Source organism: Erithacus rubecula, assembly GCF_903797595.1.
Source record: "Erithacus rubecula genome assembly, chromosome: 14".
In the NCBI taxonomy this organism is placed as follows: Eukaryota; Metazoa; Chordata; class Aves; order Passeriformes; family Muscicapidae; genus Erithacus; species Erithacus rubecula.
In genome coordinates, this window is record NC_136666.1 from 18,820,748 (window position 1) to 18,832,967 (window position 12,220).

Genomic DNA, 12,220 nt, shown 5'->3' on the forward strand with positions numbered 1-12,220 from the left:
GGTATGTTGTTTAAGAAAAGGCAACGGGATGAGTCACAGACAGGGAAATACTGATAATATTTTTGAAAGCCAGTCCCAAACCTGCTACCCAGCTGTGTTTGCTCCCAGGTAAATCCCACTCTCACCAAGGTGCTGCAGCTGATGAATGACCCAAGCACTGGCACTGCTGCCAGACTCACAAGGACAGAACTCTGAGGGCATTGCAGGGGTGAAACACAGCAGCACTACATGGAATATTCACTGTGACTGCCAGCAAGCACACCTGGGGGCCTTTTCCACAGCTCAGCATTTCCAGCAGTGGGCAATGCAGCAACACCAGTTCAGCCCAGTGTCCCCAGCCCTGCAAGGCCACCACAGCCCGTGTCCCCAAGTGCCACGAGCATAGGGCTCCATCACTGCTCTGTGCCACAGCTGGACAGCCCTTTCCATGCTGAAATTTTCCTCAATTCCACCCTGGCCCAGCCTGAGGCTGCTCCCTCTGCTCTGTCCCTGTTCCCAGATCCCAAATCCCCTGGCTGTCCCCTCCTGGCAGGGAGTTGTGCAGAGCCACGAGCTCCCCCTGACCCCCTTTTCTGCAGGCTGAGCCCCTCCAGCTCCCTCAGGAGCTCCTCTCAGGGTTTATGCTCCAGATCCTTCCCCAGCTCTGGACACACTCAGTGCTTTGCTCCTGCTCCCTCCTCATCTCCTTCCCACACTCACTCCAGAGCTGTCACCTCAGACACCTGAGCAGTGACATAACAGGGAAATCCCTTCATTTCCATGCCATCAAAGCAGTGGGTGAGGGGGAGCACTGGGATCTGAGCCTTGCAGCTGTGCCAGGGAGGGACACAGTGACAGGGAGGGGACACAGCTGGACATCACAGTGTGGAGATGGTGGATTCTGCACAGGACAGAGTGCAGGGGTGGGATGGAGCAGGGATGGGGCTGGGATGGGGCTGGGATGGGGCTGGGATGGGGCAGGGATGGGGCTGGGATGGGGCTGGGATGGGGCTGGGATGGGGCTGGGATGGGGCTGGGATGGGGCAGGGATGGGGCTGGGATGGAACAGGGATGGGGCTGGGATGGAACAGGGATGGGGCTGGGATGGGGCAGGGATGGGGCTGGGATGGGGCTGGGATGGAGCTGGGATGGGGCAGGGATGGGGCTGGGATGGAGCTGGGATGGGGCAGGGATGGGGCTGGGATGGAACAGGGATGGGGCTGGGATGGGGCAGGGATGGGGCTGGGATGGGGCTGGGATGGAGCTGGGATGGGGCTGGGATGGGGCAGGGATGGGGCTGGGATGGGGCAGGGATGGGGCTGGGATGGGGCTGGGATGGGGCTGGGATGGAACAGGGATGGGGCTGGGATGGGGCTGGGATGGAGCTGGGATGGGGCAGGGATGGGGCTGGGATGGAGCAGGGGTGGAACAGGGATGGAGCAGGGGTAGCAGGATGCAGCAGGATGGAACAGGGATGCAGCAGGATGGAACAGGGATGCAGCAGGATGGAACAGGGATGCAGCAGGATGCAGCAGGAGGCTCCGTGGCCAGAGCACTCACCGTGCTGCAGCCCTGGGCCTGGGAGGAGCCCCTGCCCTGCAGCCAGGTGGGCAGAGTGTGGGGCCAGCCTGGCCATGGCACATGGAACAGGCAGCCCAGCTGCCCTCTGGGATGTCACAGAGCCACCAGCTGGGACAGGACCCCCCGAGTGCAGCCACACCCAGCACTGCAGGGACACCCCAGCCCGTGTCCCCAAGTGCCACCTGCACAGGGATGGGCACCCCAGCACTGCCCTGGGCAGCTGGAGAACTCCCAGGGAGGAAATTTTCCTTAAAATCCACCCTGAGCCTCCTGTGCCCAGCCTGAGGCTGTTCCCTCTGTCCCTGTTCCCAGATCCCAAATCCCCAGCTGTCCCCTCCTGGCAGGGAGCTGTGCACAGCCACGAGCTCCCCCTGATCCCCTTTCCAGGCTGAGCCCCTCCCCAGCTCCCCCAGCCCCTCCTGGGGCTCCAGCCCCTTCCAGGCACTGCCCTGGGGCTGTGCCCACGCTGATCTCATGACCTCACAAAACAAACCTGTGTAAAACAGAGTTAAAGAAAACTGTAAAACATGGAAAGGAACTGACACTAGTGAAACTCCAATGTGGGAATGAAAATATCACTTCAAATTTGCTATCCTATAGGCTGCCTGATTTTTCTAGAACTGAAGCAAATATCAGTGAGACAAAAGATGAACCAGTTTAATATTTGTCAGTGGTGAGCAGACATTTATCCAGCAGGGAAATGCTCAGCTCCTCTGTGCACTCCCCTGGCTCACTGCACATCCTGGGTATCAAGCCAGGGTTGTAAATACCTTTAATGGACTTAGCAACAGGTACCTACAATCCTCTCAGAGACAGGAGTTTGCTCTCCTACACTGGATCCACTTGCTGGGGGAGTTTTTATTGAATTACACTGGTGGTTCTTTCCTGAAGCAGCCAAAATAATCAAGTCTCAACAGGCAGGAGAATTTCCCTCCTGAGAGCTGCAGGATCTGGATTTCCCCAGCACGTGCCACCCCTGGTGGCCCAAAGGCACAGCCAGGTGACCAAGGACTGAGCCTGGGCTGGCACTGCCACCTCCAAACCTGCCAGAAATCAACCCCCAGAACCCCTTCTCTCTACAAGAAACCCAGAAAGAGTGTGGGGGAAAAAGGAGGAACCTTGTTCTTCACGAGAGAATTACATGGCAAAGAAGGACTAAAAGGAATCTGCAATCAATAATTTGTGGGATGGGCAAATAAAACGTAGGAGCTCTTGAGAAGCAGCAGCTGAAGGAGTTATGGCTGCAATAAATTCCATTTTCCTGAGTGAGGCTCCCCTCCCTGGAACACTGCTGCTGTCCCATGGCACAGGTACACTGCAGTCACAGGAAAGAAATCCCTGGGAATGACACACTCCACTCAGGGATGGGCTATTCCCACCACACATGGCACTGCTGTTTGCTCTGCTCTCCCCAAACTGCTGAAAAGCAAAATTAGGTGAGGCACATCTAATTACAGGGTTTAGGGCTTTCTGGTACAGGAAAATGTTGAAGATGGTAAAAGAACAATGGTGAAGAACAATAGGAAGAGGTAAGAGATAAGAAAATTCAAAACTACAATGCTGAGCAATTCCTCCATTCAGTTTGGAATAACACTGAGCTGCCACCACAGAAACCCATCTGTCCCAAACCTCCACACCACAGGATTCAGACAACCTGAACATGCCCAAAGTGTGACTTGGGTGACAGCAACACAGGAGCTGAAAAACTTCTAATTATTTATCTGGGGTTTTTCTTGAAGCATTTTTTATGTGATGCCAAGAAAGTAAATTATTTTTTAACATTTTTTAAATTTTGAGCATCGGGGATGGTGCAAACAGAGATGGAGAGGTGACCAAGTGCAGGAAGCTGTGACCTGGCCCCAGATTTAACAGCTATGCCAGCTGAGGGAAATACTCTGTTAGCTCAAGATGTTGAGACTCTTTCCCTTCAATGACTCTTGGCCTTTTTTAACCAACTTATTTCCCTTCCCTAGAAAATGACAGCCATTCCATGTCACTCCAGCAGATGAATTTCGTATTTCCAATGCACTGCTTGCCACTCTTCTCCAATCTTCAGGTGTGTCTTGCAGAGCTGAGAGCAATAATCCAGGAAAGCCTGACCCAAAGCAGCCTGGAAGTGATGCCAGGCTGGGGCAGGTGAAAGCAAAACAAAAAGGCACAGATTGATTAGAACAGCAAATCACCCAAAATGTACTGCTCAGATGCTGCTGGGACTGCATTTACCTGGGTAAATGGAAAAAGCAACCACAGGTTCCATCAAAACAACAGTGAGGAACTACAACTATCAGAGGCACCTCCAAGTTTTATTGAAAGCTCATCTTCTGCTCCTCCCCACCTTCCAGGGCATTAAATCATTTCCATCTGACACAAAATTCTGATTGCAATCCCTGGTCTTTAGTTGCCCTGTTCTAGCCCAGGTCCCTCAGGACACCCACCCTGTGCTCACCTCTACTCTCCCAAAGTTGGAGTATCTCCCCTGAAACAAACACATCCTCAGAAGGATTTTCCAAAGAAGGGTGGCAGCTTTTTACAATTGGCCTCAACAGAAAATAGATATTCTGTCCCTTTACTTTTCTGCTCTAGCCATCATATTTCTGTTTGCCATTGCTTTGCTAGTGAAGCTTTGTTTTGATTATACCAAATGCATTTGGAACTGAAAGTTTGTTCCCTCCCAGCCAAGATATTTTTCTCCTTGCACTGAGGGTACACTCTGGTAATTAATTCAGGCTTTCCAGTCTGTGTCACACTAAAAAGGAGCAAACCTGGAGTGCTGGGGTGAGCACAGGACAGCAAACCTCAGAGCAGAACCCCAAAAAAGCAAACCCTGATTGCAGCCCCTGGATGAGAACTTCCCCTGAGGCACCTCTGGATCCTGCAGGCTCCTGGGGCTGGGGAAGGAAAGTTTGCAGAGTTTTAGAGGAGATGAGAGATTGCCCAGGATCCCAGTGCTGTGCTGGGCTCTGGGAGAGCCCAGCTGTCCCCAGCTCTCTGGACATTTAATCCACACTGCAGGCACCCAGAGCCCATTTATGGTCTGTCAGAATCCAGGGCTCAGAGCCTGGACAGACCCTCCAGGATGTTGTGTGAACAAAACCACCCTGAGCTTGTTCTGATTGCTCTGCTCACCTCTATTAGTTATCTCTTTAATTAAAAAAAAAACAACAAAACAAACCAGAGACAAGCAGATTAATAAGTGTTGGACAGTGGAAGCCATGGAGTAACTCCTGTGTTTGTGAGGAGAATTTAGCAATTCCTGCACAGCACAGAGCTGCCTTTGGCTTCCAGAAAACCCAACCTGCTGCCTTCACCTGGGTGCTCCTGGGGATGCCAGGCACAGCCACAGATCCCACAGGGCCTTGTCAGGCTGCTATCTTCTAGAGGAGAGATAAGGGCTCTGCCTGCTCCTTTGGCATTAAAAATAGCAGACTATTTTTACTGCAGGATAAAGACTCTCAATGATAACATGGTTCTCATTGCCCTGGCAAACACTTGCCTTGGTACCCTGCATCCCTTCAGAACCTTTCCCAAGAGTTAAACCCCTCACACCTGCCTTCCCTCATTTAAAATAAAAAATCAACCAGCTGTGCTGTTAAAAATGGGGAATATTCCAGCACAGTCAGGATTTGGGTTACCCAGTGTTCAGACAAAGTTTAAACAAATCATTTTTCCTTATGAATACATGCTGAATTAATCCTGACTCTTTCACAGCCCATCCTGGCTGCTTTCCTGCATGGAAAACTTCATTCTTACAAAATTACAAATCTGAGATTAATTTGTGCATGCTCCTGAGTTAAAACCCAAGTGAAAATAAGTTGTGAAGTTTAACAGGTGCACTCATTTGTGACTGATACTATGTTTTTACCCTTAAAATAATATCCACACATGATGAACTTGAGACTTACCCAGTCTCAAAACTTGCCTGAAATAAATTTCAGGGACCTATCTGAAGCTATTTTATACATTGTATTTTCATTTTTTTCCTCCTCTTTTATTTTGGGTAAAAAAATGCACAAGAAAAAAAAAAAAAAAGCAACAAGCTTTGTTGCCTACTCAATGGAAAGTTATAGGAAGTTTCTGCTCAATATTCCAAAAATACAAAGTATAATAAGCACGAGCTACCAATGACAACAGAAATAGTGTAGGGTGAATCTGCCCTGCACTCACACTGCAATGGTACAGCAGATTTCCCCCTGAATTTCAGTTCTCCCCTTCACAAGATGCTCACCCCCAGGCTGGTCTGATGGCTCTGTGTCACTCTGAAATGTGCAGAACACAATGAAATAATTCCCAGGGGCAGCAGGGACTGCAAGGAACCTGCTCAAAATGACTTTTGGAAAGCACTTACACCAGTGACAAACGTTTATTTTCTAATCTTACACTATTCCATGGCTTGGAACCCTATTATGTTAATTGACTTAGGACATTCCTGTATTAACTATTCATCTTTGAGATGGAACATTATCAAACCTTTTCAGGTACATAATAAACCAATCTACCAGCAAAAAAGAATTATCTTCAAATAAGTCCAACAGGGTAATTACAGCTAACAATTAATTCTGCCACCTCTTCACCTGAACCTGGATCTCTGCAGCCCATTTTTCCAACTGAGCTCCCAGAGACCTTTCTCTTCAAAGCACCCATGAGCTTCCTAGTCCCTAAGCAACACAAAAGCAAAGCACTCTAAACCCAGGAATTACAGTTGTTTAGGAATATTATTTTAGCTACAATGAAGTCCTCCAAAGTTTCTTCCAAATCTTTATTTTTAAGAACATAAAAGCATCGAGATTACATTAACTTTATTTTCTCCTGTAATCTTTATCATTTCTGGCCTGATAAGCAAAACAAACAAGCTTTTCTGATTGCATTTAAATTGATTTAACTACAACAGCTTGGTCTTGACACGAGCTCGAGGTGTCAGACAAAGTGAGGTAGGAAATTCAATAAATACACTGCAGTTAAATCCCACACCCACAATGCCTGCAAGTACTCCTGGTATCCATTAAACATTTCCTTTACTTTTTGCACAGTCTGAAAACAAACTCAAAGCTCCATCTCACAGTCTGCCTTGCCCAGAGCTGTGTCCCAGTCCCTGCTCTCCTTTCTGAGCTCTGACCATCCCCCCAGGGCACGTCCCAGGAGCAGAGCTCACCTGCCTGCAGGATCCCCCTCCCTCCCTCCCTGCTGGACTGGAATTGGGTACCAGCATCCCCAGCAGCCCAGTCCATACAAAAATAAACCTGCTGTGCCCAAAGGAGCTCCCTTGGGATGGTGAAATGAGGGAAGCTCCCAGGACAGGGGGGAGAGAGAAGCAGCTCAGGTGCTGCCACATCCTCTGGAGGATGAACCAAGGGCTGAGGACAGGTGCTGGCTGCCACCCCTCCCTCCTGGAACGGGCACTGCATGCCAAGCAGAGGGCAAGGAAGCAACTGAAGGGGGCAGGGGAATGCCAGCACAGGTAAGGAACACACACACCTGTGCCAGGCTGGCTCTGACCCTGCAGCTGCCCCAGGACAGGGCAATTCTGCTTTTCCCAGCCAGCTGAGGCTCCTGCAGGGCACAAGGAGCCCCTGCCTGCCTGGGAAGCCCTTGTGGAGCAGCCTCAGCCCCCCTGCATCACCCCCCTTCCTCTAACCCACCCCCCAAAGCACAGGGCAAAGAAAACAACCAGGGCTGCAATGGCTGAGCTGAGCTGAGCTGTGGTTTAGGCTGAACTGCTGCAGCACAGGCCAAGCTGCTCAGAACAACTGCTCTGGTGTGATCAGAGTTCCTGCTACTTTATTAACTTAAATCAGCTATTCCCAAACACAGCTAGATAGGGACAGGGCCCCTCCCTTCCCTGGCAGGCTCTGAGGATGCTCCCTGCAGCATCACCCTCCTGGCTGTTCTGCTAACAACACTCCTGTTCTTACATTTAAGGTAATTAATTTACAGGTAAATTCTCATCCAAATGCTTCAGAGTCCTAGATTCTTTTCTCCCACTTACACTTGGAATATTGGCACTGACTAGGATGTAATCTTTATAATTGTGCTCCTTAAGTAAGTATCCATAGCTTATTGTCAGATGCTGTGGAGTTAACAGCTCCTTTCAGTTCAACTTATCTTCATGTCAGAATTACACTGCTGCACTAAACACCATGAACACAGAACTAGAGGTGTTCCATGTATCCTCACCCAGCAAAAAGGAATTGTGAATTCAGACAGGTTAGGACTGGTAGGGGTAACTTCCATTCCCATCATCTCTTTTCTGTCTAACTCCAGCATCACTTGGTGGGCAGGGGATCCTTGTTGGATCTATGCAGCACAGGCACTTCCTAAATGTTTGCTTTAGGGTTATTTTTAGCAGGATGCACAGAAATCTGACTGATGGGGCTGGACACTCTGAAAACTCCACATGGGGAGTATTTTGAATATCCTGACAGCAGAGATCATTGTGCTGCTGAATGAACCCTGTCCTCCCCTGGGCTTGGGAAGATCCTGGGACTGCCACAACCACTGACCCATCCCATAACCACTGACCTATCAGACAGGGAAACTGAGGCAGCAAAGGCTGCATCTCCTCAGGTGCCACAGGAACAGGGCTGGCAGTGCACTGCTGATTCTCAGCTCCCTCTGTTCTCACAGCAGAGTGTCCTGACAAGGGTTTTCCTTGGATCACAGGATATGATGAGAGAACTTATCACTTAAGAAGTTAAGAGCACCTTAATCAAAGTAATTACTGAAACTGATCTGATTGGGAAGTCATTTATTTACAAAAAGTTAGGACTGCCAACTGGGAAGCTCTGACCCAACCCCTGAGCTGATTGCTTTAGACGTGGATGATTTCCCACTTAATTTTTCAAGTGCTATTGAAAATGTCTTCATCTGTGAATGTCAAATATTTATTTTTCTAAAACACTAAATAATGGCCATCTAGGCATCTCAACATGTAAACAGCATGTTAGATAGGCTGTCAAGCACCTGGCTGAATGTGAGATCCTCTGAGGCAATCAGAAGAGCTGCTCCTCACTGCAGCTCCAGGGATTCCCCCAGGACAGAGCTCAGCAGGGCTGGCACTGCCACATCCTGCCTGGCAGAGCTGCTCTTCAACCAGCAGCTCAGGGCTTTCCTTCCCTCCCAGGATCCCACCTGAACAGCCTGCCCCCTGAAACACAGCCCACCGTGGATTTGGTTAATCAGCTCTGCACTGAGCTGTGCATTTGCCTTTTCTGAAGGTTTACTCGGGATGTACAAACATCAAATCACAGAATGGGAGAATGGGTTGGGAGAGACTGGGATGTACAAACATCAAATCACAGAATGGGTTGGGAGAGACCTTAAAGCTGATCCTGTTCCAGCCCCTGCTAGGGCTCCACTGTCCCAGATTGTTCCAATCCCAGTGTCCAGCCTGGCTGGGGCAGTGCCAGGGATCCAGGGGCACCTGTGCCAGCCCTGCCCACCCTGCCAGGGAACAATTCCTGCCCCAAATCCCATCCAGCCCTGCCTCTGGCACTGGGAGCCATTCCCTGTGCCCTGTCACTCCAGACCCTTGTAAAGGGTCTCTCTCCATCCTTTCTGTCAGCTCCCTCAGGTCCTGGAAGGCCACAATTAATTACCCTGAAGCTTCTCTTCTGCAGGCTTCCCCCAGAGCAGGGCTGCTCCATCCCCTGAGCACCTTGGTGGTCTCTGTTCTCAGTCCAACAGGTCCCTCCTGTGCTGGGACCCCCAGAGCTGAAGCAGCACCCCAGAACTCTTCTTGTACAACAGACAAAAACCAATCTCCTGTGTAAAATGGTGGCAGCAATTCAGGGGCCAGCAGATGAAGGGATTCCATTCAGACTTGGTCCTTTACTTTCTGGGCTCAGAGGAGTAAGAATCATCATCTAGATCTACTCTCAGTGATGCATCAGAATTATCTGATCTACTCTCAGTGCTGAATGAGAAAGGCACTTGTGGACAGGAATGCTCCTGAGGAATTATGGAATAAGGATGGAGCCTGTGTGAGTGAGGGCAGCCTTTAAATCATCTTAGGGGTCCTGCACTGACATTTCCAGAGCCCAAAACCCATCACACATGGGGATGGATGGGGCAGCACTTGGGCAGGTCTGGGCAGGGCACAGCTGCACCCTATAACCTGGAGAAGGCACTTTTAGGGTCAGACATTCCATGTTCAGCTGTGATCCTGGAATGATCACTGTGATGCTCTGGATCCCCAAGGTACTGTCCCAAAACGGTGAGAAGTCTCAAGCTCCTCTCAGAGCACATATACACCCAGAAATACACAGGAATTTTAAATTTCTGTCCAATTCCAGTCCTACTTCGTGCATCCTGCTTTTACAGACTCCCAGAATGGCAGAGGTAGGAAGGGAACTCTGGAGTTTCTCTTGTGCAATCCCCCTGCTCAAGTTTTTCTTGCAAGTTCTTGCCAAAATAGTTCAGCCTGACTTTCAGAATGGCTTTTTACAAAAATGTGCAAGTGCTCCAAGTTATTCTTCCACTTACACCTGTGGCAAAGTTTCTTCCACGGGAGTGAAATATGTGCACAGAAATGTGTCAAAAGAGCATATGTGATGCCTGAAGTCTCCTGCAAACACAATTCCTGTTGGTGTCAACCTCACAGCATTACAAGAGATCAAAAAAACCCCAATGCAGTATGGAAAAACTTGGATTCCTTCTGAATTCAGACAACTTTCTCTGGATTTGTTTAACTGCTGAATGCTCCTGAGCCTCGGACAGTGTCACATCCTTGAGCTGGGCAATCTCCACCCTGCAAGGGAGTTAGCAACAGCTGGGGATGGAAAATCACCTCAGTCCTGCAATGCACAGGGCCCCAGCACACGTGGAGTGTTCACATCCTCAGAAAAACGACCCAACTGTCCCCCTCCATCTCCAGGGCACACTGACAGGGGAATTTTTCTATAATAAAGAACTTTGATGGAACAGGAATGTCAGCTCTAGTGCACACTGCACTGACTGGAACAGGATCAAAACTTAGCTCCACACGATGTTTTCAGGGGAAAAGAGGAGAATGTTTCATGGAATTTAAGTCGGGATTTGGCTTGCATCCTAGAACATATATCTTGTTATGAAAACTGCTGAAACACTTTTAAGTGGGCAAGCCACAAGTGTCCTTGGAGCTATCCAGTCAACTGGAAGTCACACAGGCAGAACCTCGGAAAGCAGAAAAGCCTGAAATTGGGAGGGGGGTGAGGGAGGGGCAGCAATCTTGGAATCCTATCTGCTATCCGGAACGGCTCCCTTGTGCCTACAGCATGAAGTAGTTACAACTTGTTTTCTGCTATTGTCACAGATCCAGGACGTTACTCTGGCTAAATCATAATCTCTTCCTGCCTCAGTTCATCCATGTGCAAACCTGGCTCGCTAACTCTTACCTTAATGTGTCATGGGGCTTAATTAATAACACTTAGGTCTTTTAAGTCCTCTACAAACATTAACTACTTCTTGTAACAACTCTCCAAGGTATTATTATCCCCATTTTACTCATGGAGAAACGGCAAAAGAGGTTGTCACTTGCCCAAGGCAACGGAGTGATAGTTATACTTAGAGATCCTCTTCGCGGACTACTCTAACAGTGGAAACATATCAAGAAAGGCAAAGACAATAACGACAAACTCGGAATTACTTTTAAAAGCGCACCATAAGCACCTGGAAGACGATGGAGAACCCCTCCCAGAAACAATAGGCTTGGGACCAGAAGAAGCATCGCAAGTGTCAGCAGAGAGAAGGAAGCACCCTGGCCAGAGCCAGGCTGGAGCTCCCCCAAGGAGCCGCACACCGACAGCCAGACCTGTCCTCTCGAGCGCTGCTCAGTGCCACCAAACTGAGCAACAGGCTTGTGCAGTGCTCTCCAGCAACACGAGCGAGCAGATAATCAATGTGCTATGCAGCACGCTAATTCCTTCCGCCGCCTTCCCAGCGGGGACGGCGATGCCAATAACGGCGCCGGGGGTCCCGCACGGTGACAGCGGCAGAGCCGTGCCCGGGCAGCGCGGAGCCGGCCACCCATCCCGCCGTGCCGAGCCGAGCCGTGCCATGCCCGTGCCGAGCCGTGCCATGCCCGTGCTGTGCCGAGCCATGCCCGTGGCGAGCCATGCCCGTGCTGTGCCGAGCCCGTGCCGAGCCATGCCCGTGCTGTGCCATGCCCGTGCTGTGCCGAGCCCGTGGCGAGCCATGCCCGTGCTGTGCCGAGCCATGCCCGTGCCGAGCCATGCCCGAGCCGTGCCGTGCCCGTGCCGTGCCATGCCCGTGCCGAGCCGTGCCCGAGCCGTGCCGTGCCCGTGCCCGCAGCTCGCCCCGGGCCGGTGACAGGCGCGTCCGGCGCTGCCGCCCCGGCGGCGACAACAACAGCAGCAACAGGCGCGTCCTGCGCGGGACCCGCGCGGGCTCGGCCCGCGATGCGCCCGCAGCGCCGCGGCTCCGGCCGGGCCCCGGGGCGCGGGACGGGCCGGGCGGGCGGGACCCGCCGCAGGCCCGGGCCTGGCGGGGCGGCCGGGGGGTGTCAGGCGGGGTGACACCGCTCCGCCGCTCCCCGCGGCCGGGCCGGCCCGCCGGGGCTGCGGCCGGGGCTCGCCCGGGGCTCGGCGGCGGCCGCGGGGGGAGAGCGGGGAGGGGACGCGGTGCGGGCCCGCGGGGAGCGGGCGGGCGGCGGGCGGGCCCCGAGGGG

At 51.5% G+C, this 12,220-nt stretch overlaps 1 protein-coding gene across 1 annotated transcript in view; it reads right to left on the reverse strand.

Annotated features, from left to right (window-relative positions):
* CTDSPL2 (CTD small phosphatase like 2) overlaps nt 1-12,220 on the reverse strand; it is a 28,931-nt gene that overhangs the window by 16,490 nt on the left and 221 nt on the right. The gene's annotated exons all lie outside the window — the stretch shown is intronic.